The sequence below is a fragment of the Lissotriton vulgaris genome, chromosome 3_1 (genome assembly GCF_964263255.1).
Source record: "Lissotriton vulgaris chromosome 3_1, aLisVul1.2, whole genome shotgun sequence".
NCBI classification, from domain to species: Eukaryota; Metazoa; Chordata; class Amphibia; order Caudata; family Salamandridae; genus Lissotriton; species Lissotriton vulgaris.
Window position 1 is genome coordinate 294,265,704 of NC_141689.1, and position 27,734 is coordinate 294,293,437.

The 27,734-nt window shown below is 48.5% G+C and overlaps 1 protein-coding gene across 8 annotated transcripts in view; it reads left to right on the top strand.

Moving 5' to 3' along the window:
* The first annotated feature begins 5,634 nt into the window (after positions 1 to 5,634).
* SEC11C (SEC11 homolog C, signal peptidase complex subunit) overlaps positions 5,635 to 27,734 on the top strand; it is a 224,100-nt gene continuing 202,000 nt past the window's right edge. For 3 of the 8 annotated variants that reach the window (XR_015309277.1, XM_086960483.1, XM_086960486.1), the window contains exon 1: positions 5,635 to 5,777. The gene's annotated coding sequence lies outside the window, so the exon portion shown is untranslated. Of the gene's footprint in view, positions 5,821 to 27,734 lie in introns of all 8 variants that reach the window. The other 5 variants (XR_015309276.1, XM_086960482.1, XM_086960485.1 and 2 more) reach the window with 2 other exon arrangements.

Consider the following 27,734-nt stretch of genomic DNA (forward strand, 5'->3'; position numbering starts at 1 on the left):
TCTGAGAGCTTCTTGCTGCCTTTACCGACGATGTCCCCACCCAGTCTGCTCTTTTCCACGCTGCTCGTAGCCTGATCACGTCCGAATTCTCTGCAGCCACAGAGGGTTGCAGCAGGGGGCTTCTTGTGGATCAAGCCAGCTCATAGACCAGTTTCTTTGCCAGTCTGCTCGCCGCCAGCCTGCCTTCCTCGCTGAACCTCCTTCGGGTCAGTGATGGACTGTGTTTTGGCTGTTTGTGGGCCTCTTTTACCATCTGCTGGGCCAGATTTTAAAGTCGATTTCCCTGATATTAAAACTAGCATTGCTTCCATTAAGCTCAAATCCATGCAGTCTTCCATACTATGCAAAAAATGTATACAGCATGTCTTTATAAGATAAAAACGATCTCAATTTGCGTGACACGAGGCACTTTCTTAGTTTTCTAATTTACTAAAAGAGGCCACTTTTATTTGGGTACTGGGACCTGTTTGTGTCCTAGTTTGACTCTCTCACGCCCCCATTTCACTGCATGTCTCTTTTTTATAGGTTTACTAGCAGCCCGTCCCGACGTTGTCCGGGTATGAAGAGTTGAGTGGGTGACAGCTCATGCTAGAGACGCTGCGCGTGTGGGAAAGTGCAGTCAGTTTTAAGGTTAGTGTGCCAGCAGGGCCGCTTAGTCGCGTCACCCGCCGATTGAGGCCGGCTCCAGCCCTGGTTGATGTTGGTGCCGTGTGTAAATTTGTTTATGCAGAGAGTTGAGTGACAGTGCGCAGGAGACGCTGCAGTTATTGTCCCCGCAGGCACGCTTAGTGGCCTGTGCCCCCGCTTGAGGCCCGGCTCCAGCGGCGACCGTATTACGATGCAAATTATGTGACCCTTGAAAGGTATTTCCCGGTATTATTATTTTTTTAGGACCCACATGGCGTGAAGGCAGGAACGTAATGGCAATTTAGTAAAGCACCAACGGCATTCGGCCCCAGTCTGTTTGACACGCACCCATTACAAGGCATACACTGCATTCGGCCCCAGTATGTGTGACACGCCCCCAGCACAACGTGCAGGCCCACAAGTTAGTAGAGCAAACGGTTACTTACCACGCCTCCAGCTGAACGCAGACGCTATTGAACGCATATGCCCAGGTGCGTGATTGGCATCATAATTTCGGAATATGGCGCGATTGTTGGCGGCCCATTGCCGCGCCCATTGGCCACGGCCCTTGCTCCCGTGCAATTCCGCAATTGCCGCGCCCATTGTTGTTTGTCACGGCCTTTGCTCACGCAAAATTGCGTAATTGCCGTGCCCTTTGTCGTTTGTCACGCCCCCAGCACACGCCCCCAGCCTTTGTCACACCCCCAGCACACCGCACTCGTTTAAGGAACGCTTTTTTTTGTCGTCATGCTGCGCCCCACCCACGCCCACGCCCACAAGGGACTACTATGCTGGCAAGGTTCTTTTACTTTTCAAATGTATATGGTGGCCATCTGTATAGCCTATGTCCTTCTGCTGCAACTGCCCTTTCCAATGCTGTATTGTGTGTGGTGATTGGTGCTGTGGTTACTGAGATTACCCGCCTCAAAGGTTAGGGCTCTCGCTTTATAATATTAGTATAGATATAGATATAGATATAGATAGGTCTTTTTATAGGCCCTCCCTCTCTCTGTTCAAACAGACTTGCAGAAATATCCCTCTTGTTTCTGCATATCTGTTTACAAGTGAATGCTGCACTTGTCTAGTAACGTTTTGAAAAGCTGGTGATGTTTTTGTTTTACTCTAGTAGGCTACTCCGCTAAGTCGAAGGAGCATTGCCCCACTGCTTATTTGCAGTGAAACAACGAGAAAACAAAATGATAACTTGTGTTATTATCATTTTATTTTCTCCTTCTTCTGCAGCTTCTTGTGAGGGGGCTGGGGAAGGAGAGGAGTTGTAGCACCCTCCTAAGGGAAAGAAGACCAAACAACTTGTGTCCAAAATGCTTTTCATATGACTCATGTCAGGGGAGTCTGACCGAACAAGTATGATGCATTTGAATACATCCAGATACGATTCGGTCAGACTCCCATTGACTTCAATGGGAGCCTGTGTACCGAACGAGCACACAGGCTCGTATTGACAAAAGGTGTGTTTGGGGATAATCATGCACCCTGTTGCGGGCACCCTTTGTTGCCTGCCACACCATGCATGGAAGGAGAGGGGGGCCAATGGGTACCCCACAGGCAAGTTTTGGAGGACGCCAGGTGAAGGGGGGCCTACAATAGGGCACCCAAAAAACGATTCCAGCAGCCTCTTTGATCAGTGCAAACAGAATCGTAAATGTTGTCCAAACTGTTCATCAAACTTGCTCGCTTGAAAAACCTACACCATAGAGCTGTACGATTCGGCTCGAGAGGGCTCTATCTCTCCATATGCCTTCCGGAACCGATTCGGTCAGCGCTAAGGATTTCCAGTCATTGTACTTTGTCGTTCGGAACGGGGAACAAATTGGTCAGGAACAGGGGCTCCGGATCAGTTTAGGCAATTCCAAAGATGATTTGGAGCCCTTCTGAATGAGATCGGACCCTAAGTGCGCAATGACTGCTTGGCCAACCCTCTCGGGCTGCCCAAAATAGTCTTGCGTGCTTCGCATGTTCTCCATGCAGGCTGCATTACAGCCTGTGTGGCGAACATGCCCAAGCTTCCAGTCAGCGTCTGAGAACCAGACCAATCACAACGCTCCTTAAGCAGCCTTGTAATTGGCTGACTGGGAGCCTGGGTGTGCTTCCTGTTGAAGCCGAGCGAGGGAGGACTGCGGAGGAGAGACGGGCCTAGAAGGTTCGTTTTCATTTATTTATTTATTTTATACCCACTTCCTCCATGTCCTCCCCCCACCTGCCCCCAGCCCCTTACCTCTGACTGTTGCAGGCCACTGCTTCCTGTCCCCACTGACCCCTCCTCCACCTGACCCACTCCCTCTCACATGCCCCTGGCCACAAACCAGACTGTACTTTTGGCCTACGTGCAAACGTTTGTGAGTTTCCATGCTCCAGAAGTCTTGCAATTTTTTTAATAATAGTACCTGCAATGGTTGTAATTTAAAAAAACATACACTGATCTTCCTTTTATTGGCTGTGCGCTGCCACCAGTGCCAATCAAAGGAGGGTGAGCAACAAGCCAGCTGACGGCAGAAATGCTAATTTAAGTTCCTTTGTCAGTTGTCTGTTAAGAGCCACTTCCTGTTCTAGCATGCGCCGGCCTGGCTCCCCGCATACCTTCCATCCCCCCTCCCTCTCCAATGCCTTTTGTTTCGTGCCCACCACTCCCCTGCTGCCCCTTCACTGTTCTACACTCCCTGCCCCCTCCTGTGCCCCTCTCTAATGTGACCATTTTTAGGTTGAGCCTAGCTCAACGCGCATGCGCTGCTCTATAGGAGGCTTCTTGTGAGCGCTCCAAACTTTCCCTAAACTTCTCCGTGTGAGTTTGGTAACTCCCACACATTCTATTGGCCTTTGCGTGTGGCTTTCAATGATGAAAGCACACAAATGGCCAAATTCAGGTGCATGTCCACCTTTTCTCTAAAGGTTCCCTCCCACGGCGGTTGGTTCTCGGGAACGAGCAGCGGCGTGCATTGTGCCAGCTGCATTCCTCCCTTATCGTGGCTTATGTTACTAATTAAACACAGCACAATCGCTTTCACTTTCACAGCCGCACTTGTTTAATGTTTTTTTGGGTTGCCCTGCTCCCGCCCCCCACATGCTGTCCATGTTCACAATGCTCCCACCCCCCTCCCGTTCTCCGCATTCCGTTTGTGTCTTGAGAGGTGGCAACCCTATCCATGACGTATGATACCACGCAGGTGGTTCTGGAGCAGGAGAAGGTGAGGAGGGCCCCAGTAGTTGCTAATACTTATCCCTCCAATCTCCCTCCAAATTATTTCCTCATACAAAGCAGGGTAGATGAATGCGCGGACCATGCTCCTATGGCCTGGTTAGCATCCAAATCGCAAAAGCTGCATCCCTGGCAGAAGCTGAAAGGAGACTTCAAAGCCTGCAGGCGTCCTTTGAACACTGCTCCTCGTCCCCGACCCCCACCAGCTTCTTCACTCCGGAGGCTTCCCTGGGAACACGCGAGCGCACGCTTTAAAACCATTCCAGAAGGTCTGGCTGCAGTCGTGGGCTCACGCACACAGTCCTGGAGTGATTCGGCAGCACCAAACTGTTAGCGCTAGCTTGTTTCTCCGACAGGTCATATAAAGGTATTATCAAGTCGGTGGGTGGGGATGCGAGACAGCAGATAATCAGGCATGAAGGCCCATCCGTCAGCCGACTCAGACGGACCTCAGCCTCTGAGGATTCCAGAGTGCACTGCATACATACACACAATAAATCAATCAATCAATCAAAGCATTTATATAGCGCACTACTCACCCAGAGGGTCTCAAGGCGCTAGGGGAGGTGGGTCCGCTACTGCTCGAACAGCCAGATCTTGAGTTGCTTCCTGAAGGCGAGGTGGTCCTGGGTCAGGCGGAGGTGGGCCGGGAGGCCTTCATTTTTAAGGCTGTGCTATTACCTTGTCACGCTAAAAGATTTCTTCGTGTTGTATGTCCATTTGTTGGTGGTGAAAACTGTCAGTATTTGAATTTGTCAACTGTGATTGTGTTACAAACACCCTGGCAGTAGATGGAAATATTAGCTGAGGGTGAGGATTATTAATATGGAGATAAAATATGTCATAGTGGTGAAATTGAGTGCACTTGTATGCATGTCTCCATCATTGTGTTTATTTGTTGCACAGCTCGAAAATTCCTGGTGGCACACCACCCAGGATAATATCCTGCATAGCTAAACACTTATAAGGTCCCAAAGGCGAGACCTATTGGCTATGCCAATGCTTGTTTATGATGGGCACATTTTCAACCTGCTGCAAATATACTATAGATTTCGGGGTTTGGAACATCACATTTTGTTTTTTTTGTCGCCCAATTAGCCATCCCAGGCCCCAAAGATCCTGGGGGAGGGGATGTCTTGTAAGTATCAGGCAAAAGATCAAATATAAGACAAGAAAATGTCACAAAGCGCTTCAACACTTTGCTGGACGAAGTAAGAAATGTATACTTGCAATTACAATGCAATTACAAAACATGAGCACAGTGTAAGCATAGAAATGCCACACAGGAATAAACTAAAAACTTGGCACTAGCAACTTCACCAATACTGAAAAAATCTTACATTGCTTCAAATCATATGTAACAAATGTAGGTGCACGTAGAAACACCGCAAATGGCCATAATAGGCGTCATAAATAGTAAATGTACTTTTAAATAAGCACGAGCCTCACAAAGCCAATGCATCACTTGTTTCATTTTTTGCATACCGTCTTCTAAAAGTGTATTTATCGCTCAGGGTCGCTTTAGTAAAAGAATTAAAAAAGGTAAACTTTTAGGACTGCATAATTGTTTCGATTGTTGGCTTGATGCATGTTGTGAACAGTAAGTGTACAGCTTCAAGCTGCTGATGTATCCTGCAGGTACACTAGTCTTGTGCCTATTGGTCCTCCTTCTGACATCCCGACCCATCAGAGGTTTGCCAATCCCAATATGGCTGCCGCCGGCATGCACTAACTGTAGGACACGTCTTCCTCCGGTCCGAAATTTCGTCACTTCCCTTTCACCCTCAAGCCTTGGGATGGTGGCAGGCGTTGTTAGCAGGTTAAGGGACCACAGGGCGACGATGGAGGCGTCTTTCTAGAGTGACCGGTCATTCAAGCAACGGAGGGTGCTCAGGTATATCACGGCATCTCCTATACTTATTTGGCTGTTAAACAGGTGATTGACCAGTTTACCGGATGCTCGGCTCGTTGTTTCTGTGGTGAGCACCGCTTTGACAGGTGTTCGCCTGCACACATTTGTTTTATGCTTAACTGTGCATCACGTCGGTGCAGAAATGCCTTAAAACTGCAGCATGTGTGCTATGTAAGTGGCCATACCAACCTTCCTAGTTCCTCTTCATGTTTTGCACATACTCGGCGCACAGAAAATAAAGTCCAATGTATGTGGACCAGTTCTGTGTCAAGACTTACGTCCGTTCTCTAATATAAAGTTTGCTCTTCTTTTGCAACGAACTGATGTCTTAACTAAACTCTGCATACGTAGAGTAAAGTGGCGATACAGAAAGGGCTATAGAGAACGTGGTTTTTGTGGGTGTACGTGCGTCCCTTACAATACTTGTTCTTTATGGCTCCAGCTGTTAGAGTTCTGAATGCCCTACAAGGATGTTTCTAAGTGTCACAACATGACACTGGCTGGTTTGGGCAAGCACCTTCAACCCTTATACACGAAGTAGATTGGAAGTACCACGTCAAGTGATTTTATAGGCATTACTGCACCCCTAGCCAAATTCACATTGCATGCTTCGACTTGTCCCGCGCGTCTTCCTAATTTCAGTTTGTGTTTTCTAATATCAAAACCTTCCAAATATTTCATCACCTGTCAATTGTAACGTTACCAGTGGAGGATTGTGTAGAGGTTAATTTAATAAAATTATAATGAAGCTATGTTTTTAATAATATTGCACTAATAAACCCTTCTGGCTACTGTAGATATATCTCAATGCTTTCTCCGGCCCCTGAATATTTCACTAGGTATTTAATTGCTTAGGTAATCAACGAGCATGCCGATCAATGAGAAACTACTAAAAATGATAAATCAAATATGAAGGAGGGGTAAAATCTATAAGTTCCACCATTTCAGGTTCAACACGTAAAGTTATTTTCTGTTTCTTTCAAACATCATGCGGCACAGGGTCAGACTGATTTGCATGTCTGAACTGGGGTGGTGTGGAGTGCAAAAAAACGATGGATTTGGGCCCAGATCTCTGTACTGGGGTGATGGTATGACATTGTTCTGCATTCTGTCCATCAACTGTGGTTTTTGCTTATTATGGGTAGCCAGTGGAGTTTTTGGACTGCCGATGAGATTGGTTGATACTTGGGGGTACCTGTTATCATTCTAGCCGCTGAATTCTGCACCATCTGTAGTTTGTTGGTGACCTTTTATTGTGCATTAAGAAACAGGCTATTGCAGTAATCAATTTTTGACATTACTTGGGTGCTGACCAGGGTTTTTCCGGCACTTGATGTCAGAAAGGGTAGGAGTTTTTTTTATCATTCTAAGAGTGTAGAAAGATGAAGAGACAATTGCATTGGCGTGTGAGATGAAAGACAGTTTGTCGTTGAACACGACACCTAGATTTCTCGCTTTCACTACCGGGGAGGTGGTGGTCCCAGATTGGTCGGCCACCAGGTAGAAGACCAAGCGGGAAGTAGCTTGCCGAAAATCAAAACCTCTGTTTTTTCTGCGGTGCCACCATGGTCTAGGATAGTCCTTATTTCGTCCGCTGCTTTGATGAGGGCGGTTTCGGTGCTGTTGCCTTTCCTAAAGCCGAATTGCGTCTCATCCAGAAGATTATTGTCTTCAAATGTATTTCGCTAGTTGCAAATTCATTAATTTCTCAAATATTTTAGCTGGGAATGGTAGGTTTGCGATAGGTCTGTAGTCTTTTGTTACTGGCGGATCAAGGTGCTGCTTCTTCAGCAGCGGCTTGATAATAGCCTTTTTCCATGTGACAGGGTAGATTCCAGTAATGAACATGGCATTGCAGATGTCAGTTTGATTTAGCGCTACTATGTCAGGAATCGGCTTTAAGACAGAGGCCGGGCAAGGGTCGGTCGGGGAGCCTGACTTGGTGTATAAGATGAGGCCTGTAATCTGTTTCGATAAAACTTGGCTAAATTTTCGCGAAAGAGGGAGAGGTTTTGTCGTTGTTTGGAGGTGCCATTAAATATTCTGTTTTGGGTTGAGCGGTGAAATTGGTGTAAATATGACTAACTTTGTCTAGGAAGGAGCGAGCCAACGCAGAGCAGAGATCTTGGGTGGGGGCTAGCGGAGGGTTTATCCCAGACCCTGATAGTTTAGTGACAACCTGAAAGAGTTGTTTAGAGGAGTCTTGTGCCGATTCTATCTGACTGAGATAGTATTTGCTTTTCTCCAGGATAATTAGGTGCTTATATTTGGAGTTGGCTTCCTTATAGAGGGTTTTCTCACTGCAGTTAAAGTTTCTGCGCCAGCGTCTCTCAAGGTTCCTGCAGCTCTGTTTTTCAAGTCTAAGGGATTCGGAGAACCAGGGGGCCGATGGAGCAGTTCTGTTTTTTGAAAAGTTTTTCAAAGGTACTAAGGCGTTGAATAAATTGTTGAGCCATTCGGAGTAGTTAGATCAGGCAATTGTAGGGTCTGGTGAAGGGTCATAGTTGGTGGATGACCGATGTGTTATGAGGAGCTGCTGGTCTAGGCTGCTCCAAGCTTTGAATTCTGTGGGTGGGATCGGGGTGATATATGACACTGGTTTTGCCTGAATATCGAAGAAGACTGCTCAATGGTCAGTCCACGCCAGGGGTATGGTTTTATTTAGTGATATATGCCTGTTGCTAGTGAATTGCCCGTCGAGCGTGTGCCCGGCTTTGTGGGTGTGGCTAGTTACCAATTGGTGGAGATTAACAACCTCCAGTACTGCATTGAGGGTGGAGGTGTCATTGTCATCAAGGGTTTCTAGATGGAAGTTGAAGTCACCCATGATTGTGAAAGCAGCTTCTCCTGCTAGAGGTTCTAATAAACTACCCAGAGCCTAGAGGAATTCCGCTCGGGGACCTGGGGAACGATAAGGAAGGGGTGTGTCATAGGTGGCGGTGGAGGGAGTTTGATGCCCTGGCCGCGAGGATGGAGAAGAAGCGTTCTCCTGTTCTGGTCTTCCTGAAGCTAGGTACTGTCGCAGGGAGAGTTGGGCTGAGCGGAGGTGCGTGGAACGAGAGGCAGTGATTCATGTAGGGTGGGTCCAGTTTTGTGAAGGGCCTTGTGGGCGTCCGTGAGAAGATTGAAAGTGATTCTCCACGCTACAGGGAGACAGTGAAGTGTCCGTAGGTGTTGGCTGATGTGGTAGTGGCGCGATAGGTTGAGGACTAGTCTGGCAGCAGTATTCGGGACGTTCTAAAGTGTGTGGATGAGGTTCTTGTTGATCCCGGCATAGAGTGCATTGCCGTAGTCTAATCTGCTGCTGATGAGGGCGTTGATGACGGTTTCCAGTGTTTGAGGGGGGCCAGTTGAAGGTATTTCGGAGTAGGCGGAAGATGTACTAGCAGGAAGAGGTGACAGTGTTGAACTGGCGGTCCATTTTGAGTTCAGAGTCGAGGATGATTCCGAGATTGCGTGCATGGCCCTTGGGGAAAGGAGGGTCCCTGAGAGCTGGGGGCCACCAGATCTTGTTCCGGGCGTCTGGGTGTGGGACCATGATGAGAACTTCGGTTTTGTCCGTTTTGAGTTTTAGGAAGCTGTTCTTCATCAAACCTGGCTACTGCTTCCATTTCTTCTTGAAAGTTGAGCTTGGAGATGTTGGATTCGTTGGAGAGGATGAGTTGGGTGTCGTCTGCGTACAATACGATGTTGAGCCTGCATGATCTGACGATGGATGTGAGCGGGGCCTTGTATACGTTGAACAGGGTGGGGCTGATGGAGGATCCTTGAGGGATTTCGTAGGTGGTCTGTGTGGGTTGCAAGAGAACAGGGGTGGGAGTCTGACCCACGGAGTTGTGCTGGAGAGGAATGAGCGGATTCAGTGAAGCGCCTCGTTCCGGATTCCTGCATCATGGAGCTTGTGGGTTAGGGTACAGGGCTCGACAAATCTGAATAATTGTACTAGTCCTGCAGGTCTATTAACTTGGAAAATCCCCCTCGACCCAACTGCAACCTACTTGACCTCTGTCTCTGAAAACGGAGCAAAAGTGACAAGTTAACAAGATTTAAAGGCATCTTTATTGCTCAGTCCCTTTGTGAGCAATAAAAATGCCTTTAAATCTTATCTTGTCACTTTTGCTCCGTTTTCAAAGACAGAGGACAAAATTTAGTTTGTCTTTCTACTCACCAGAAAGGGCGAGTAGGACCTAAAAATAGCTCGTCCTCATGAATGAATGAAAAAGTATTTCTATAGCGCCTAGCTACCCGGAGGCCTCGTAACGCTTAAGGAAGAGAAAGCAGGGCACAACAGATTTCACCACTTAAAAGGGCAGTCCAAACAGGTGTGTTTTTAGAAGCTTGCGAAAAGTCAACAGATTGCGGTTCTCTCGCAAGGCTTGAGGTAGAGAGTTCCACAATTTGGCTGCAGTGAATGAAAAGGAGCGTCCTCCCCATCTTGCCTTCCTCATTTTCTTGGGAGTGGCAAGATGTGGGGAGCTAGAGCGTAGAGCTCTCGGCGGCATATAGGGTGTTGGTAATGGATGAAGGATTGCAGGGCCAGTTTTCCACATGGCTTTATGTGCAATGCACATAGCCCTAAATTGTATCCTGGCAGCCATGGGTAGCCAGTGAAGCTGTCGAAGGGCTGGCCTTGCAGATTGCCGCCGTGGGACCTGCAGAAGCATCCTTGCTGCGCTATTCTGGACCACTTGCAGTTTGTTTACTGTGGCCTGCGGGGCTCCTAGATACAAAACATTTCCTCAGTCCAGCCGGGACAGTATAAGGGCCTGGACCATTATTCTTCTCGCTTCACAAGGAAGAAGGGGAATGATTTTGCGGAGCATTCTTAGCAGCCCATAGCAGGTTGATGAAAGCATAGTGGCCTGGTGTCCGAAATTGAGAGTTGTCAAGCCAGATGCGTAAGCTCTTTATGTGTGACTTTGGGGAGGGAGCTGGACCTAGACAGGACGGCCATATGTGGACAGAGATAGAGGGGGATGAGTTTCCTAGCAACATAATCTCTGTCTTATCGCCATTAAGGCGGAGGTAGGAACACTCCATCCATTTGGCCACTGCTTCAAGGCAGGGAGTCAGCACGCAAGACGGTCCCTTGTCGTGGTGGAGAGATACCACCAACTGGGTGTCGTCTGCATAGCTGACGATCTTAATGCCAAATGGATGAATGATCCTCGCCAGTGGCCTCATGTACACATTGAAGAGCGTCAGACTTATGTCCGAGCCCTGTGGAACCCCACATTCTAGAGGTAGACTGGAAGAGGCCACGTCCCCCTCGAAAACCTGGAAGTGGCGGTTGCTGAGGTAGGAGGGAAGCCATGCCAGTGCAGCACCTGTCACCGCGACACTCATCCATTCTCCCTCGCAAACGCGAGCGGGCGAGTGGATTTGTCGAGCCCTGGGGTATGATGTGCGACTGTGTAGAAGGCAGCGGAGAGGTCCAAGAGGATGAGAATCGCAATCTCTCCTCTGTCGAGTAGGGAGCAGATGTCATCTGTCTCGGCTAGTAGGGCGGTTTCAGTGCTGTGGTTCTTCTTGAAGCTTGATTGGGAGGAGTCGAGGATATTATTTTCTTGTATGTAGGAGGTAAGTTGACTGCTTTTTCCTGGACATTCGCCTGATGCGGGAGTAAGGAGATCGGTCTGAAGTTCTTGAGATCGGTGGGGTCCGCCAAGGGTTTTTTCATGAGTGTGCTGATCTCAGCGTGCATCCAGTCGTCTGGAAAGGAGGCGGTCTCGAAGGAGTGGTTGATGATTCGTTGCATCTTGGGGGTGTTGATGACTGCGGCTCTGTGGTAGATGTGGTAGGGACAGGTGTCTGTGGGGCCACCAGAGCCAGTGATCTTCCTAGTCTTTAGGATGTGTTCGATGCTGAGGCCGGTCCATCTGTCCAGTTTCGGCTGCGTGGTGCAGGGAGAGGTGGGGATAGGTGCCCCGTGGGGGTGTTGTTGTTGTCATTGGTGGTCTTGACTTTGTGCTGGATGAAGGCGCTGAGTCTGTCGCAGAGGTCCTTGGAGGGTGGGATTTCTATAGTCTCACTGTTGGGTTAGGCAAACTCTTTGATGCTGAAAATTTCTTGATGTTGTGTGCGTGGGTGGAGATTATGCCCTGGAGTGCTTTCTTCCTTGAGTGTCTGATGAGTTTGAGGTGGGCATTGGTGGCAACTTTGAATTTGTTGAGGTCTGCAGGGGTTCAGGAGTTCCTCCATAGCTTTTCGAGGCGTCTGCAGGTTCGTCTAGATTCCCGAAGTTCGTGGAGTATCAGCTGGCTTTCTTGGCATGTGGGTTGGAAATTTTCTTGAGGGGGCAATGGTGTTGGCGCAGTTGGTAATCCAGTTGTGTAGGGACGGTCGTCGGTGGTATGGCGATCGTCTGTGGCAGTGGGAGCGGAGCTGCTGAGGGAGGTGGCGAGATGGTTGTCGGAGATCTTGTTTCAATTCTTGCGCTGGAGCTGGTGTGAATGTCTGTGGGAGATGGTTGCTTTGAAAGTGAAGTGGATGCAGCAGTGGTCCGTCCGTAGGAGTTCGAAGGTGTTGCTGAAGGTGATGGAGTTTACAGCTGTGAAGATGGGGTCGAGGGTGTGTCCTGCTGAGTGCGTTGTTTCTGGTACGATCTGTTTGAGTCCAATGTTGTGGAGGTTGTCCAGGAGGGAGGTGGAGTTGGGGTCTTGGTGGTTGTCCAGGTGGAAGTTGAGGTCTCCCAGCAAGGTGTAGTCTGTGGAGGTGATGGCATGCTGGGTGATGTTGTCGGTGATGGAGTCAGCGAACGGTGCGCGGGGTCTGGGAGGATCTGTAGATGAGGGTGCCTCGGAGTGTGGTAGACGGGTTGGTCTGTATCTTGAAGTAGAGATGTTCTATCAGGTCTGTGAGCCCATGGATGTAGGTGCTCAGGCGGAGATTTGCTTTGTGGGCCATGGCGATCCCTCCACCTGGGCGGTTGGTGCGGTCCTTCCGGTTGATTTTGTATCATTCGAGGATGGCGATTGTGATATCTGGCCTGAGGTGGTGTTTGTCCACATTTCAGTAAGGAAGGCGACGTCGGGTGGGGCTGTCGAGGAAGTCCCAGATTTCCGCAGCGTGTCTGTGGAGGGAGCGGACATTGAGGAGGATGCATTGCAGGATGTGGGGCAAAGTTGTTGCTGGAGGGCGTAGGTGGGTCCTGGGTCTCGGCTGTGATATTATTTGAGAGCTAAATGGAAAATGTGAGTCCTGATGTCATAAAATACCAATAACCTTGTTTAATTAAAAAAAAAACACTACAAAAACTCATAATTTTGGCAGATTAATGAACCGAAAGGCTCATGGATACATAGTGATTTGCCAAAGCACAGCTGACAAGCTTTCTGTATGCTGTTATATGATATTTTCACAGTACTCCTGTGTGCGATGTTTGCATGTGTTGTGTGTACCACTTTTTATGTCTTGCAGCATTTATAGAGTGCATACTGCCCCTATCTTGTGTGCTTTAGCACTTGCCTACATGACTTGCTTGCTACACTGTGTAGGGTGAATCGTGGGAAGGATGTTTTTATTTGGATCCTATGTCAGAAGTGTTTCCAAGTCAAGTGTGATGAGCCCCAAGGTGCTTTTGTTGTGTTATGGGATGAATCGCATAGAAGTGTAGTGTATGATGAAGTGTGAGGGATGTACAGTTTTATGGTTTTCAGTATGCTGTAAGCTTTGAAAAGGTCTGCAGGTCTCTTCATGGTATTTCTTATAATACAGTCTGCTCAGCTAGTTATTGCCCCGGGTGGTCCAAAATTAATATTTTGTATGTAGTTGTGGTTCTGAGTTGGCATGATTGGAGGGAGAGTGGAGTGGAGAGATCTGTTGGATAGGGATTTTTATTATCATCCGATATCTGAGTGTCTTTGCCAGATGTAAAGAATGGTCAGATTGTATAGATATTTGGAACCTGCAGTGGTGGACTAAATTAAAGTCTTCCCAATTGTCCAGCAGTGTTTGACAGATCTCTTCAGCTATTCCATACCTGATAATTTGGTGATTGTTTAAATGGAGAAGTCATCTACATGGTAATACATATGCAACCTTGCCCTGAGGGCTCAACAATACCGATGTCTGGTTCTCTAATGCAGATTTTTGTAATCATATGCAAACACGGATTATGCACGTGCACCATGACATAGGCCAGCCTCACGGATTGTGATCCTGTTGGGCCGGGAGGAGTCCCCAAAGGGCTACCCTCATAGTGGTGGAAGGCTTCCTTCACCAGGAGATAAGCAGCACAAGTGCAGTGGTGGCAACACACCCCCATCAGTAGGAGTGAGCAGGCCCCTTTTAACCGATCACTGGAATGAGGCCTACAGGCTCACTCTCTTTTAAAGTTCTGCTGCTGTCTGCTTAACTCACATTAGGGCTGACATCAAGGTGTGATCTTGAGTCACTCCCATGGCCCCTGCTGTGGGACTAACCGCTTTGGACATTTTCCAGCTGTGACAGACTGTTTTTCAAGAGGAAGAGGGCGCAGAGGAGTGGACACTTCAAAAAAGCAAAACCCAGCATAAAACTTCAGACTCAGACCCTAAATTGGGTTTGGTGCCTGGAAATGGACTTTAAAAAGGGGAGGTTGAGACCAAACAAATGTCATCTGCCAAGCAGCCTGACAGGCTGTGAGAGCACTGAAAGCACTGCAAGACTTCTGCTTGTGACCAAGACAGGGGGACAAGGCCAGCTAGTCTCCCTGCTGGGTTAGGGGACATTACCCAGGGAATCCAAGATCACCTGCCCTGGAGCCTCGAGCACTAGTGCCTGCCTGCTTGCTTGCCAAGACCAGTGTGCCTTGTGAGGAACAGGAGTGCTTTGGAGGGAGCAAGGCCTACTGGGGAGCCCTGTCGAGTGAACTCCCTGTGCGAAATGTGAGGAAACTGCTACTGTACTGATCTGGCCTGTGTGCAGGACAAAGTTGGTGACTCCCATGTGCTAGGAGAGGGCTGACGTGAAGTTAGCTGAGTGTTGGTCTACGTCGATCGGGCCAGGTACTGCATGGTAGCGCGGCGGAGATCCTGTTTGCTAGTAGGGTCCATTGGAGAAAGACTGCTGTGCGAAAATGGGCTGTAGCCCTGTATGGTATCGAAGCGACCCCGTATGCCAGGAGGGGCCACTGTGGAGAGTATTACCATGCAAAGAAGGTGACTTGTTCTGCCCCACTGGAGAAGTGAAGACGCAGTGGGAGCACTGTCACCCAGGAGGATCCTCATAGGCATCTCCTTTTTGGGAGGTAAACTCACACGTATCCTGTAGGAGGAGCTGTGAAAGCCTCCGTTTGTTTCAGGAACTTGATCATGAGTGAGACACTGCACCTGTTAAGTGCAGCTGCCTTACCTGAATTTGGCTGTAGCTGATCTGAGTGCCCTGGGATGGGGAACCCTCAGGAACTCTGAATGCTTCACTCTTGCCAGTGCAGGTAAGACTGGCTTCAGGCCTATCATCCCCGGGGGAAGTTGCTGCTATAAGTGTTCGAACACTGTTGACTTTAACTGAAAGTCAAAGTAAACTCTTGAGACATGGACAGCTAATAGGGAAAACCATGTATGTCATCAGTAGCGAATTCGGGATAACCACCATCACTAACGCAACGTGAGAGTGGGTCAGGGAATCGCCAAAGAAACATTGTGTAATCAAGGGGAATTGTGTAATGCTGTGTTTTTTTGGGAAGGAATGTTGTACTTTTCCTTTGATGGGGTGGCAGCAGACAGAAAATACTTCTGTGTTTTTATAAAAATTAGTATTGGGCTGGGCACTGATTTATTTCTGCTACTGCATGCTTTTTGAGTTGTGAGCCTGTGTTTACTACCCTGTATCCCCCTCCCCTCATCCCTGATGGACCCTTGAACTTCATGGACTGCATACATTGAGAGTTAAGTGGAGAAGGGGTACTTGGCCCTCAGGATACCTTAGTAAGTTGGGCCCTGGGACATCAGGACTAAAAGACCTCAACCCTCCCCATGGTTGGGCCCAGTAACCCCTGCCTGTCTTGTGGCCCTCTGAAAGGGTTCTGACCGTGATGTGTTTTTTTTGGTTGTATAGTGCTGGTGATGGACAACCCTCATGGCAGATGTGTCTTATGTGAACGTAATCTTTATAAGTTTCAGTTTGCTGCTGACCTCTTCATATTTGGGTCTAAATATTATTGTGGGCTAGAACTGTTATATATGCAGGTACATAACAGTAGAATTCCATGACGAACCATAGGTCAGCACTTCTTAGCTTACCTGCTAATCGAAAGCAGTATGCTGGTTGGGTTGTTTCCAGTTTGTGATTGTAAGCTGAGGATTACACTTGAGGGTGCTACTGGTTTCTGTGCTCTGTTGCCTTCGTATGGGTAATGGAGTTATCTTGGAAATAGCTTTTTCAACTTCCTTTGGAAGTGCATATGCTCCTGTTCTTCTAATGTTGGCTGTTAGTGTTTTCCAGAGCTTGACGGCCTATACTGAGAAAGCAGTGCCTCCCACAGGTTTCATATGGTAAGGTGGTATGAACGAAAGTGGTCAAGCCTTGAGCGCAGTGAGCTGTTTGGTCAATAAGCTTGATAGGGGTGCTGATTAATCGAATAAGAGCATCACTATCATTGTGAAATTGTTTTTTTATCAGCACTGAACGAAAGATGAAATGCTGCTTTTCACCTTTTTCGGTCGAGGACCGGAAATGCTGGCTTGCCAGCTTCCGGGAGGAGATCGTATGCTACTTAGTAGGGATCTGGAACCCGCCTCCCTCGCTCGTCTCACCTCCATTGGCTGGCTTCCTAAAAGGAGGCCAGCCATTGGAGGAGAGAGCCGTCCCTCCAAATAAGCTCCGTCTTTTTCGGATTCGGGGGCGTGATTTTTAGCATTCTTTAGCCCTGTGACGTCGTCTGTCACTCAGGGCGCAAAAAACACGCCCCCGAATCGGAAAATGGCGGCGCTTTTCTTTAGGCCATTTCTCAACGACAGCCGCCCCAAGAAGTCGCAGCCTCCTCCACCTGGCAGTCTGTGTGCCCATTTTCTATTTGCGAGAGAGAATCGAATCGAATCGGCAGCCCCTGCATGCACGCAAGTTCCCGCCCCCCCCTCCCGCTGTCCGTGCGCCGTTCGCCCTGTCCGCCGTGCTTCATGCTTGTTAAGTATGCACGCGATTCGAGGTCAGAGAGAGGGCTTCGCATTTCCCTGAGTTAAATGGTACCCCAGCACATCGGACGCACAACCGCATAATTGCCGTGGCCTTAACTGACGGGATTCAGTCAGGGCGACAAACACACTTGGATATACATTAAAAGAGCTCTTTTCACTTTTTAACTGCATTATGTAGACAGATCAGAGGCATCGTCCGGCGGAACGGCCCCACCCACTCTCAGAGCCGGGCAGCGGAACAGTAAACGCCTGAGCCACCGTACTGGAGCTGCACGGCCACCGTACTGGAGCTGCACGGAGGGACTGAGGGGTGCGCTGCACACTGTATTCACCACGGGAGTGCTGAGGGCGAGTGTGAGCACGACTGTCCCCAGATTCCACCGTGAATCAGATAAAAGGCGCCAGCGCCTGACAGGGCCCTCCCTCTCTTTGAGGCGCTATGATTGATATATAAGAGAATTCCCTGTTTATACCCTGTCAGCCGAGGAGATCCGGGGGTTCACCCTGCTCCTGACCAAGGCTTGCCCCCCCCAAACAGAGCACCCCCAAAAGGGTCAGAGGTCTGTTGCACCTTTAGGAGACTCGAGACTTGTAATTATTAAGAGAGCTTAGCTGACAGCTGTCGCTCCGACCTGGGTTCTTCCCATTGCGCCTAGAAGCCAGCCGGCGGCGCTAATGTCTACCACACGCCATTGGAATGTCTATAGCGCTTACTTCCACGCCTAAACTTCCTAGCACACTCTCACTGTTGCATCCTTTGACTAGGATAGGGTTTCAGCGTGTAGTGCCGGGTTATCAGCGCTCGTTCAATGCTCAGTGGGTCAGTGGTATGTGTAGGTTAGAATGACACTAACGTGACGTCAGCCTTGGCACATCTTTGTGGAGTTTCAAGACGCACGGAGGGTGTGCGAGGGACTCTTCCTGTTTTTCGTTGGATCGGATGAGCGCTTCGCCGGGGAGTAAAGCGCCTTCAATGCTCGCCTCACACTTCTGTGCATTGGCGCTACTTGTACCTGCGTGCTTCTAGGCGCACTTCAGTGGGCATGTCTCACCACACAGTGTGTGCAGAGACCGCTGAGGAGACGCAGGCTTCAGAACCGGCCCATGGATGGCACACCATGACAGCACTTCATCTGAGGCTCAAAGTGTGTGTGTCAGAAACACCACAGCCAAGATTCGTTGTTACCACCATAAACCGAGCAAAACAGCAGATCCATGCACACCTGTGAACACACCTCATTTCACTAAGCTTGAAGGTAGGTGTGTGCACAGCAGATGCTCGGGCTGGCTGCCCTGTAGGGGTTTCCAGATGACCTATGACCCACTAGCCATACACGTCCATTCCGCTGGCGTAATCAGAGTAATGCCGATTATTTTGAGTTAATCTTTGACACATAACTACTGATAGTATGCCAGCTTGTGTGGGGTGTTGACACCCACAGTGCACTAAGGGGTGTTTAGAAGTCGCAGACAGCCTTAAAAGCAGAGACTGATACCCTTGACCGTAGACCTCAGAAGGATGAAAGTTTAGTTTGCCCTGTTAGGAAGCGAACCTGTGACCAGAGCGCCAAACAAGCACAGACTGACGTCACAGGTAAGGCGCGCCGCAGGTGTGTTTGGGGTTTGTCCTTTCCTTGTTGTTGTAAATAAAGCCATTCGGGGGTGAAGATGTTATCCACCTCCCGGAACCGGAAGTGTGCCAGACTGTCCTGCCGCAGCGTGGCAGCAGTATCACCACGGCGACCCCGAGATAGCAGTGACCTTCGCATCGTCTAGATATATTGGCAGTATGCCAGGAACGAATATTTCGCTTTTTTAAATTGATGATAATGGATATGTTTATAACTTGTTTGAAATATAAATGGGGAAGCTAATGAAGTACTTAGTTAAAATCCGTTTCTGGAGAGAAATCTGCATCACTTTAACCTTCTGTAAGGATGTGGTAAGTGCATAAGAGATAACATGTACGTACCTACCACTTGTTAAGAAGCTGCATGTGATTATCAGACAAAGAATTGAAATGCAGATGTATACTGGAGGCTAGTTCTGGTGTTATGTTGATACAATGGTTGTAGCAAGACATATTTCCATTGGGGAATTGGCAGTAGGAACGCTAATCCCCAGAGGTGTCTTAATGGTTATATCTGAAGGCCCAATACATCAGGTGGTAATATAGCTGAGAGGGTTAGGACACTTGCAGTAGTTGTTTATTCAGCAGGTGACAGCTTTCAATCATAGTAAAATAGCTTTGCTGCAGTGTGCTCTGTTCAATCTGCTGGGTACAGGTTTGAATCCTTGAAGGTTGCTCAGTGGGTTGTTGCAGAGATACGGGTGTAACCTACAGGTCACAAATTCAAATGCTGGGAAGTTTGCTGAGTTAAGTGTGCAGATGTTTCCAAGAGCTGAATGTAAAGCTGGTGGCATAAGCTTGACACCCTAGAAAATTACTTCTAGCTTTCAGTCATCTGAGCCATTGATTATGAGTTATGGGCATTGGTAATTACTGCAGGTTAGGCCAGGGCAAATAGCGCATGATTTAAGCGACTTACCTGATCATAACATAACATGTGCATTTGTAAATTACACGTTCAGCCCCAAAGGGGCATCTTGATGCTGAATAACGGATGTTTATTATTAGCCAACTATAAGAGGCTATTACATTGATTACCCAGACAGGCAGGCGTTTGACTGCACACTCTCCCAGATGCCTTTGTGGGTGGGGATGTGGGGGATTGTTTAGTGCGCAGATTTAACGATTCCCCTCAAGGTTCATATGCTGCATTTACTCTCGGTGTGCCTGAAAGGTGACAGATTGGGAACACTGGAATCTGAAGTCTTGTGCAGCAACATAAGCTCTCTTACTGCGCACGTCAAATCGGCACACAAAAGTGAGCAGGGTCATGCTCCTACAATTATAGGCCTCTTAGTAAGGGCTGTTGCTAAACGATGACATGTTTTGTGCCATAGAGGTGCATCTCTCGGGAGGCATACAGGGACATGCAGTGAAAATTATTGCTCAGCACACTGGGCTGGTATTGTCATAACAGCATTTGGGCCTTTATCATAACTTCAGAGTGAAAGGCATATATTAAGCATTTAGATGAAAATCATCTTCTGGATGAATAAGAAACTATAAGTGCTGCATTTAAGTGGCTTCTGCGTGCGTGAGCTCCTCACCCCACTCCCCCCCCTCGTTGCTTGTGTGTGCGTGAGCTCCTCCCCCCCACCCTCCGCCTTCGTTGCTTTTGTGCATGAGCTCCTCACCCCGTCCTCTCCTCTTTAATTGTGTGCGTGAGCTCCTCACCCCCTTCCCCCTTTCCTCGTTGCTTGTGTGCGTGAGCTCCTCACCCCCCTCGTGGCTTCTGCGTGCGTGAGCTCCTCAACCCCCTCTCCCCCCTTGTTGCTTGTGTGGGTGAGCTCCTCACCCCCTCCCCCTCCCCCCTCGTTGCTTGTGTGCGTAAGCTCCTCACCGCCCTCCCCCCTCGTGGCTTCTGCGTGCGTGAGCTCCTCACCCCCCTCGTGGCTTCTGCGTGCGTGAGCTCCTCCACCCACCCCTCGTTGCTTTTGTGTGCGTGAGCTCCTCACCCCCCCCCCATCCCCCCTCGTTGACTTTTTCTTTTGATAAGGTGGTATAATGATAGTTAGGGCTTATGTTGCGTTATGACCCCTGGCTGTGCTTGCTCCCCTGCCCCCTGGCTGTGCTTGCTCCCCTGCCCCCTGGCTGTGCTTGCTCCCCTGCCCCCTGGCTGTGCTTGCTCCCCTGCCCCCCTGGCTGTGCTTGCTCCCCTGCCCCCCTGGCTGTGCTTGCTCCCCTGCCCCCCTGGCTGTGCTTGCTCCCCTGCCCCCTGGCTGTGCTTGCTCCCCTGCCCCCTGGCTGTGCTTGCTCCCCTGCCCCCTGGCTGTGCTTGCTCCCCTGCCCCCTCGCTGTGCTTCCTCTCCTGTGTGTGTATGTGGCTCTGTGTGGATATGTGGCTCTGTGGCTCTGGGTGTGTGTGGGGCTCTGGGTGTGTGTGTGTGGGGCTCTGGGTGTGTGGGTGTGTGGGGCTCTGGGTGTGTGGGTGTGTGGGGCTCTGGGTGTGTGGGGCTCTGGGTGTGTGGGGCTCTGGGTGTGTGGGGCTCTGGGTGTGTGGGGCTCTGTGTGTGTGGGGCTCTGTGTGTGTGGGGCTCTGTGTGTGTGTGGGGCTCTGTGTGTGTGTGTCTCTCTGTCGCTCTGTGTGTGTGTGTGTGTGTGTGTGGCTCTGTGTGGATAGCTTTTTTTTTGTAGGTGGCTCTGTGTGGGTGGCTCTGTCTGTGTGAGGGTAGCTCTGTCTGTGTGAGGGTAGCTCTGTGTAGGGGGCTCTATGTGAATGACTGTGAGTGGCTCTGTGTGGTTGGCTCTGTATGTGTGTGTGGGTGGCTTTGTGTGTGAGGCTCTGTGTGGGTGTAAATACAATAGGTCATGCATTTGCGAGCGATTAAGCTATTGGCATTGTAAATGACAATGCCATTTATTCAACGATTAAGCTATTGGCAATGTAAATGACAATGCCATTTATTTATGATTTAAAAAAAAAATGTCATGAGCAATGCCAATAGCTCTACCTTTAATGATGCCGAGACCATTGCATTGTAAATGCTTGTTAACATTTGTTTAGAGAAGTTAAATATCCTGCAAATTAAGTCTACACTGTGAATTACAGGGATATCTGTGTAAACATTAAGGATAGCACCATAGTCATATACAGCATAGCGTTACTTGGTGTACAGTTGAGGCACCATAGTGTGGAAATAGCGTACACCTTAGAGGCAAGCGTTATTGTGCATGTTAAAATTATATGGTGCATTGTTTGCAAATAACTACATTTTGGGGTGCAAGTAGTAGTCAGTTTTGAACAAGGTAAAGACTGAGCACACCTGATGGGGTTTGCTGTGTGTTTGAAAGTAGATTTTGATTAAAGTCAAAGCCTCCTCCAAATAATCTGAGCGAAAGGTTAAAGCTTCTGTTGAAAATATATTATCTACCAGTGGATACTTGGGTTTGTGCCCCTGTTAAATAGCTGTAATACAATGCTATTGACAAATTCTGTCTGGATAGCGAGGATATTTATAAAATCTGTATGTTTATTTCCATACCTTCGTTGAAGATTGTAAGTAACTGCAGAATGTTGAATAACGTAGGAGTGTCCCACATAGGGTGTTTTATCTCGCACTGGTAGTGTAAGCATGTCTATAATGTTTTATCCTGTTGTGCAAAACTCTCGAATATGCGTAGTGTTTTTTATTTAATTTCAGTTGGTAGTTCCTAGAGCCTGACACGTGTCTCTCAGTGACAATTGTATATCTGTTAACCTCTTGCCTGAAAATTGTGGGTCATGTGACGTTTTGATGAGGGTAATCCCATTAAGGTGAATAGAAGTTTGGCCACAGGTGTAGCGTCTTGAATTACTTCGAGTCTATAAACCTTACAGGACGGTGTCACAATGATTGTATGATGTCATCAATGATCCTATTTCAGATGATAAATGGCATCATTGATGACTTAATGAGAGATATGTGAGGTCGTAAGCCGAATATGGCGGGGTGTAAATTACATTTAGCTCAGTACAAAATAACTGATGAATTTTTGTGTTTTGATTTTTAAACATTAGTTTTTATTTTATAGCACAACGTAACTATAAGGTCACTTTAACCTTATGATTCTGTTAATAAATTGTAGTTTTTTTAACGTTGGGGAAGATCTTATTATCATACCTAACTGTAACATTACTTTAACCTTTACTTTATTTCAGTGCAGGGGAGGTTGACCAAAGTGCCTAATACCCCCACCTTCCCCGTAGCACCCCTCCCTCCGCTAATACCCAACACACATTTTTTTTAATAATTCATTTTTATTTGGGTACCACTTTGCGAAACACTTTGTTGCCAGCAGAAGAGTAGTGCAATGCTGTGGTCGCAAGGCCTATTTTTTGCTCCAGGCACTTCTACATTTTTTGTCAAACAACTAACATGGCAGCTCGACGTGAAGGTGGTCACAAAAAAGGTCAACTCTTTTATAAACGGCTCTCCGAAGAGACCACCCGGTGCCACCGCTCCCGCCTCTGAAGTAGCGAGGTCTTCCAATTTGGGGTCTACCTTCAGCAAAAAAGATCATCTCCTTTCAGTAGAAAGGGCGCAGTTTGCATTGCCCATAAAGACAATAGCACGCTCAGCCCAATTCGAGATTCTCTCTGTGGAAAGTGGGTTCCAGACGATTTGACCTCTCTTGCCAGCTCCAGGACTTTAGTGAGGGGATCTACTCTCCTCCTGAAACCGATCATCCTTAGCAAAAAGAGAACTTTTCACCAAGCCTTCTCTTGTGCTGCCCCTAACATATGTAACTCTCTTCCTCCGGATGTACGCAGACTCGCCTCGACAACGACTTTTAAACTGGAAGCCAAAAGATTCTTAATGAGCAAATTCTTACCATAAGGGGTGGAGGCACTCATTAGGTGGCTGTCTCTTTGTTTCTAGCTCCATGGCACAACTAACAGTCACGGATCGGATCGTCTGCATAATATTTTACCTTCTATCTGTACCATTGTTTACTGTTAAACATTGTTTTTTGTTTTTTTTCATTCCACGATTGCTGTGTATATTTCATTTTGTCCCCTCTTCCAACTTATTGTAAAGCGCTCTGATATCCTTCGGGATCTTGTTCGCGCTAAATAAAAAAAAAAAATAATAAATAATAAAAATAAAATCCAAATCTGTCCCTAAATAACTTGGTGCGCAGTCAGTCTGTTTTTGTTGTTTTTCAACGTATACTTTTTTGTTCAGATTCAAAACTAACCGTACCAGATGCAGTTGAACAGGAAATGATCGTATTATTTACAGAGGACATATTACAAATGGATAAGTCAGCTTGTGATGTCTAAAGCTGTGCCATGTTAGGTCACTGCCTACTTTTGTTCTTCGTGCCGCAGATTCCTACTTATGTTGAAGGGTTAAAAATTTGTTTATAGCCAAAGCATATCCTAATTCATTTTTGCCACATTGATGAATGGGATGAAGATCTCGACTAGCTCCATGTCGAGGAGTCCAGTTCACCCAGTCCTAGTTTGACTTGCATTCTTATTTTACCATTTATATTCATTTGAGAAAGGTTAACCTGTGGGTACTATAAAAAAATGAAAATAAGAATATTTTAGTGCGCCATTTACGTGCGAGTCCGGTGTATACTAAGCATTTCTGGAAATCCAGTGTAAAGCACAGCTGTCGGTTTCTTCCATTATAATTGCACATTCAAAGTGTCAATCTGGGTACATTATTCTTTATTGATTCACTAGTAAAGTACCTTTTTTCAAATAAACCATTCCATATGATTTATTGTTCGGGTTGATGCTTTTCTTCCTTTATACTTATAGCCAAGTTGTTTCAATATTAAAAAAAATGTATATGCTGCGAAGTGTAGTGGGAAAGAAACATTTCCCTAATCCTTATCAAGGGCTTTAAACACAGACATGGGGTACACGGTTTGTGAACATTTTCTTTTAAGTAGTTTAACATTCAGAGCCACATTTTTAACATAGTTGCATAAGCATTACAAAACTGTACAAAACATTTGGCTGCAGTAAGTTATTTCCAACCCATATGACTAGTGGGTTTTGAGACGATTATTATCTGTATGTACTTTTTCAAGGCTTTTTAGGTCGAAGCCTGCATTGCAGGGCATGGCCCTGCTGCAGGCAAAGAGATATTGTGAGCAGGGGATTTCAGTATGGCGTGAAGCCACACCCCTTTTTTCCATTGGCAGGCCTCTGGAAACGGAGGCCTGCCATTGGAAAAAGCTCCTGTTTAGCAGATTTGTCTGCTCTGGATCCTGCCTCTCGAGGACTCCATGACCTGCCTTACGGTAGCACGACAATATTTTTAGAAATATTGCCTTGGCAACCATGAGGCAGGTCAGGGAGTCCTGGAGGGGCGGGATTCAGTATCCTGTTCCCGCCCCGTTTTTATAGTAGTATGGGCACGAGTCGATTCAGGTCTGTGAACGAGCTTCACAGTGGAACAGCTTGTGCGCCGCAAGTAACAATTATCACAGCATGAGACCCCACTTATCACAGCATGTCAACAGGCGCCCCAGGCTGCTGGAGCACTCAACTATAATTAATGTGCAGTTGAGTGCTCAAGCAGTGTGGGGCGCCTCTCTGCATGCTGTGATAATTATCACTTTGGGGCCTCATGCTGTGATAATTAGGGCGGCATGCTCTATTTGCAGCACTGAACATTTTCAAAGAAGGCGAAGCAGCAACATTCATTGGAGACACTCACCCTCACGCCCTCACCCCCCTCACTCGCCCTCACCCCCTCACGCCCCCTGGCCCCTCACACACTTCTTCACCCTCACACCCCTCACTCTCACACACCCTCACTCACCCTCTCACCCTCACACACCCTCTCACCCTCACACACCCTCTCACCCTCACACACCCTCTCACCCTCACACACCCTCTCACCCTCACACACCCTCTCACCCTCACACACCCTCTCACCCTCACACACCCTCACACACCCTCTCACCCTCTCACCCTCTCACCCCCTCTCACCCCCTCTCACCTCCTCACCTTCACACCCTCTCACCCTCACACCCCCTCACCCTCTCACCCTCACACCCCCTCACCCTCACACCCCCTCACCCTCACCCTCTCACCCTCACACGCCTCACCCTCACACCCCCCTCACCCCCTCTCACCCCCTCACACCCCCCTTACCCTCACACCCCTCACCCTCACTACCCCTCACACCCCCTCACACCCCCTCACCCTCACACACCCTCACACTCACACACTCACCCCTCACATACCCTCACACACCGTCACTCACCCTCACACCCGCTGACAAATTGCCGCCACCGCCGAGAGTCACAACAACCTACCTGGGACAACGGAAGGAGGTAGAAGCCATTGTCCACGCCGCCGCCACCGCCAAGAGTCAAGGGACCATCGACTCCGCACCGCCGCTCCGGGAGACTCCAACTCCCGGCAGGCACCGCGGCGGCGCGTCCGAGTGACGCGGCAGCGCTCAGAGAGCGCCAACCGAGGATCTTAAAAGGAGGAGCACCCCGGCAGAGCGGGGGAGACCGCTGACAAATTGCCGCCACCGCCGAGAGTCACAACAACCTACCTGGGACAACGGAAGGAGGTAGAAGCCATTGTCCACGCCGCCGCCACCGCCAAGAGTCAAGGGACCATCGACTTCGCGCCGCCGCTCCGGGAGACTCCAACTCCCGGCAGGCACTGCGGCGGCGCGTCCGAGTGACGCGGCAGCGCTCAGAGAGCGCCAACCGAGGATCTTAAAAGGAGGAGCACCCCCGCGTCGCGGGACGCGAGCGGGACGCCCGGGGCGAAGCCCGGGCAAAGGGCGGGCCCTCTACGGCCCTCATCGGCACGAAGCGGCAGGGGCAGGGCCAGGAACCCTGTCAGAAGCAGAAGAGGCAATCTACGGACCAAGTAAGACTGATTCATTGTTAACATCCCCTCGTTTACCCTCAGCTGCTTAGGCTTTGCGCCATACTAGCTATAATGTCGAAAAAGAACCAAGTACTACAAGCTAATAACATGAAGAACTATCTGGTACAGACTGTGGAAAAAATCAACTTACAAAGGCGAGAATCACTGGGTCTTAGTCAGTCACCTGACTTACGTTGCTTATCCCCCTCCTTAACCCCTTCACCTGAGGATATAGTCTCTTTACAGTCTTTCCCTGATGCTAGCTTCATGTGTCCCACAACACTGGAATCCGGACCTGTGACCAGTAATGTACCATCTGGACCTGGTTCAGAGGTTCTCTTAGTGGACCTCGGGAATCAAGCGGACAGTGATGTGGACCAGGAAATTCTTGCATCTCCCACTGATGATGACACCTCAATCACTGAACTTCCCTCTCGTTCGGATTCCGGGAAAAAGAAAAACCCGCCTCGGCGGGGTGGACTAAGATCTGGGACTAGGAGGAAGAGGGTAAATACCCCAAAAGCTCCTCCCAATGAGACTCGAGGGGGACGGGCAAAGCCTACTAACAGTTTTGACGAGGACTTATTCGATAGACTCACTGAGTTAATTGATTCGAAAATTAAAACCATTGTTAAGCCTCTGCTCTCTAAAATTGATAAACTTCAATCCGAGATTAAAAAGTTGGGAGGGCAGATGAACAAACTAACTGAGGGAGTTGACTGTGTTATGACAGCTGTGGTAAATATGGGTATTAGCAGAAGGCAGGAAGATGACCAAGAGAGGGGGAATCCAGTGGTAGCACCAAGTAATCTACCACCCCAGCTTCCTGACCAACCCATTAGCGGTTCTGGTACTAGCAGAGGGGAGGGCTCTTTGACGGTTGAGATACCCCCTGCCCAAGATCAACCAACTGACCCACTTCAATTCATAGTTGAAGCCTCCCCTGTCGTTCTAGTTCTGGCTAATGTTCCACCATTAGAAGCTGGCACTGAGGAATCCTCATCCTCCCTGTCTAATAAAGCCCTACAGTGGCTTACAACGAATATGAGATTAGCTCCAGGGGGTGGGCGGCAGCTGGCCCAGGAAATTAAAACAGCCAAAAGGGTCTCATGGCTGGGCAATCGCCCTAAAAAATTCAAGGGGGATTGTGTAGCAGTAAGTTTTACTCACACAGGGGTGTTACCTAACATCCTAACCAACTTACTCCCACCACAACGCAGGCAGGGCTCTGATGTACCGTTGACACTTAAATTCTTTTACGGTGAACAACAGAATGTCACATACCCTAAAACACCGGCCTTTGCTTGGGATTCTAACCCTGATATACATCATAGATGGGGTTTTGAACACACTCGTAACACTGTGAATCATTCAATACCCCAAGGGTTTCAGAATCC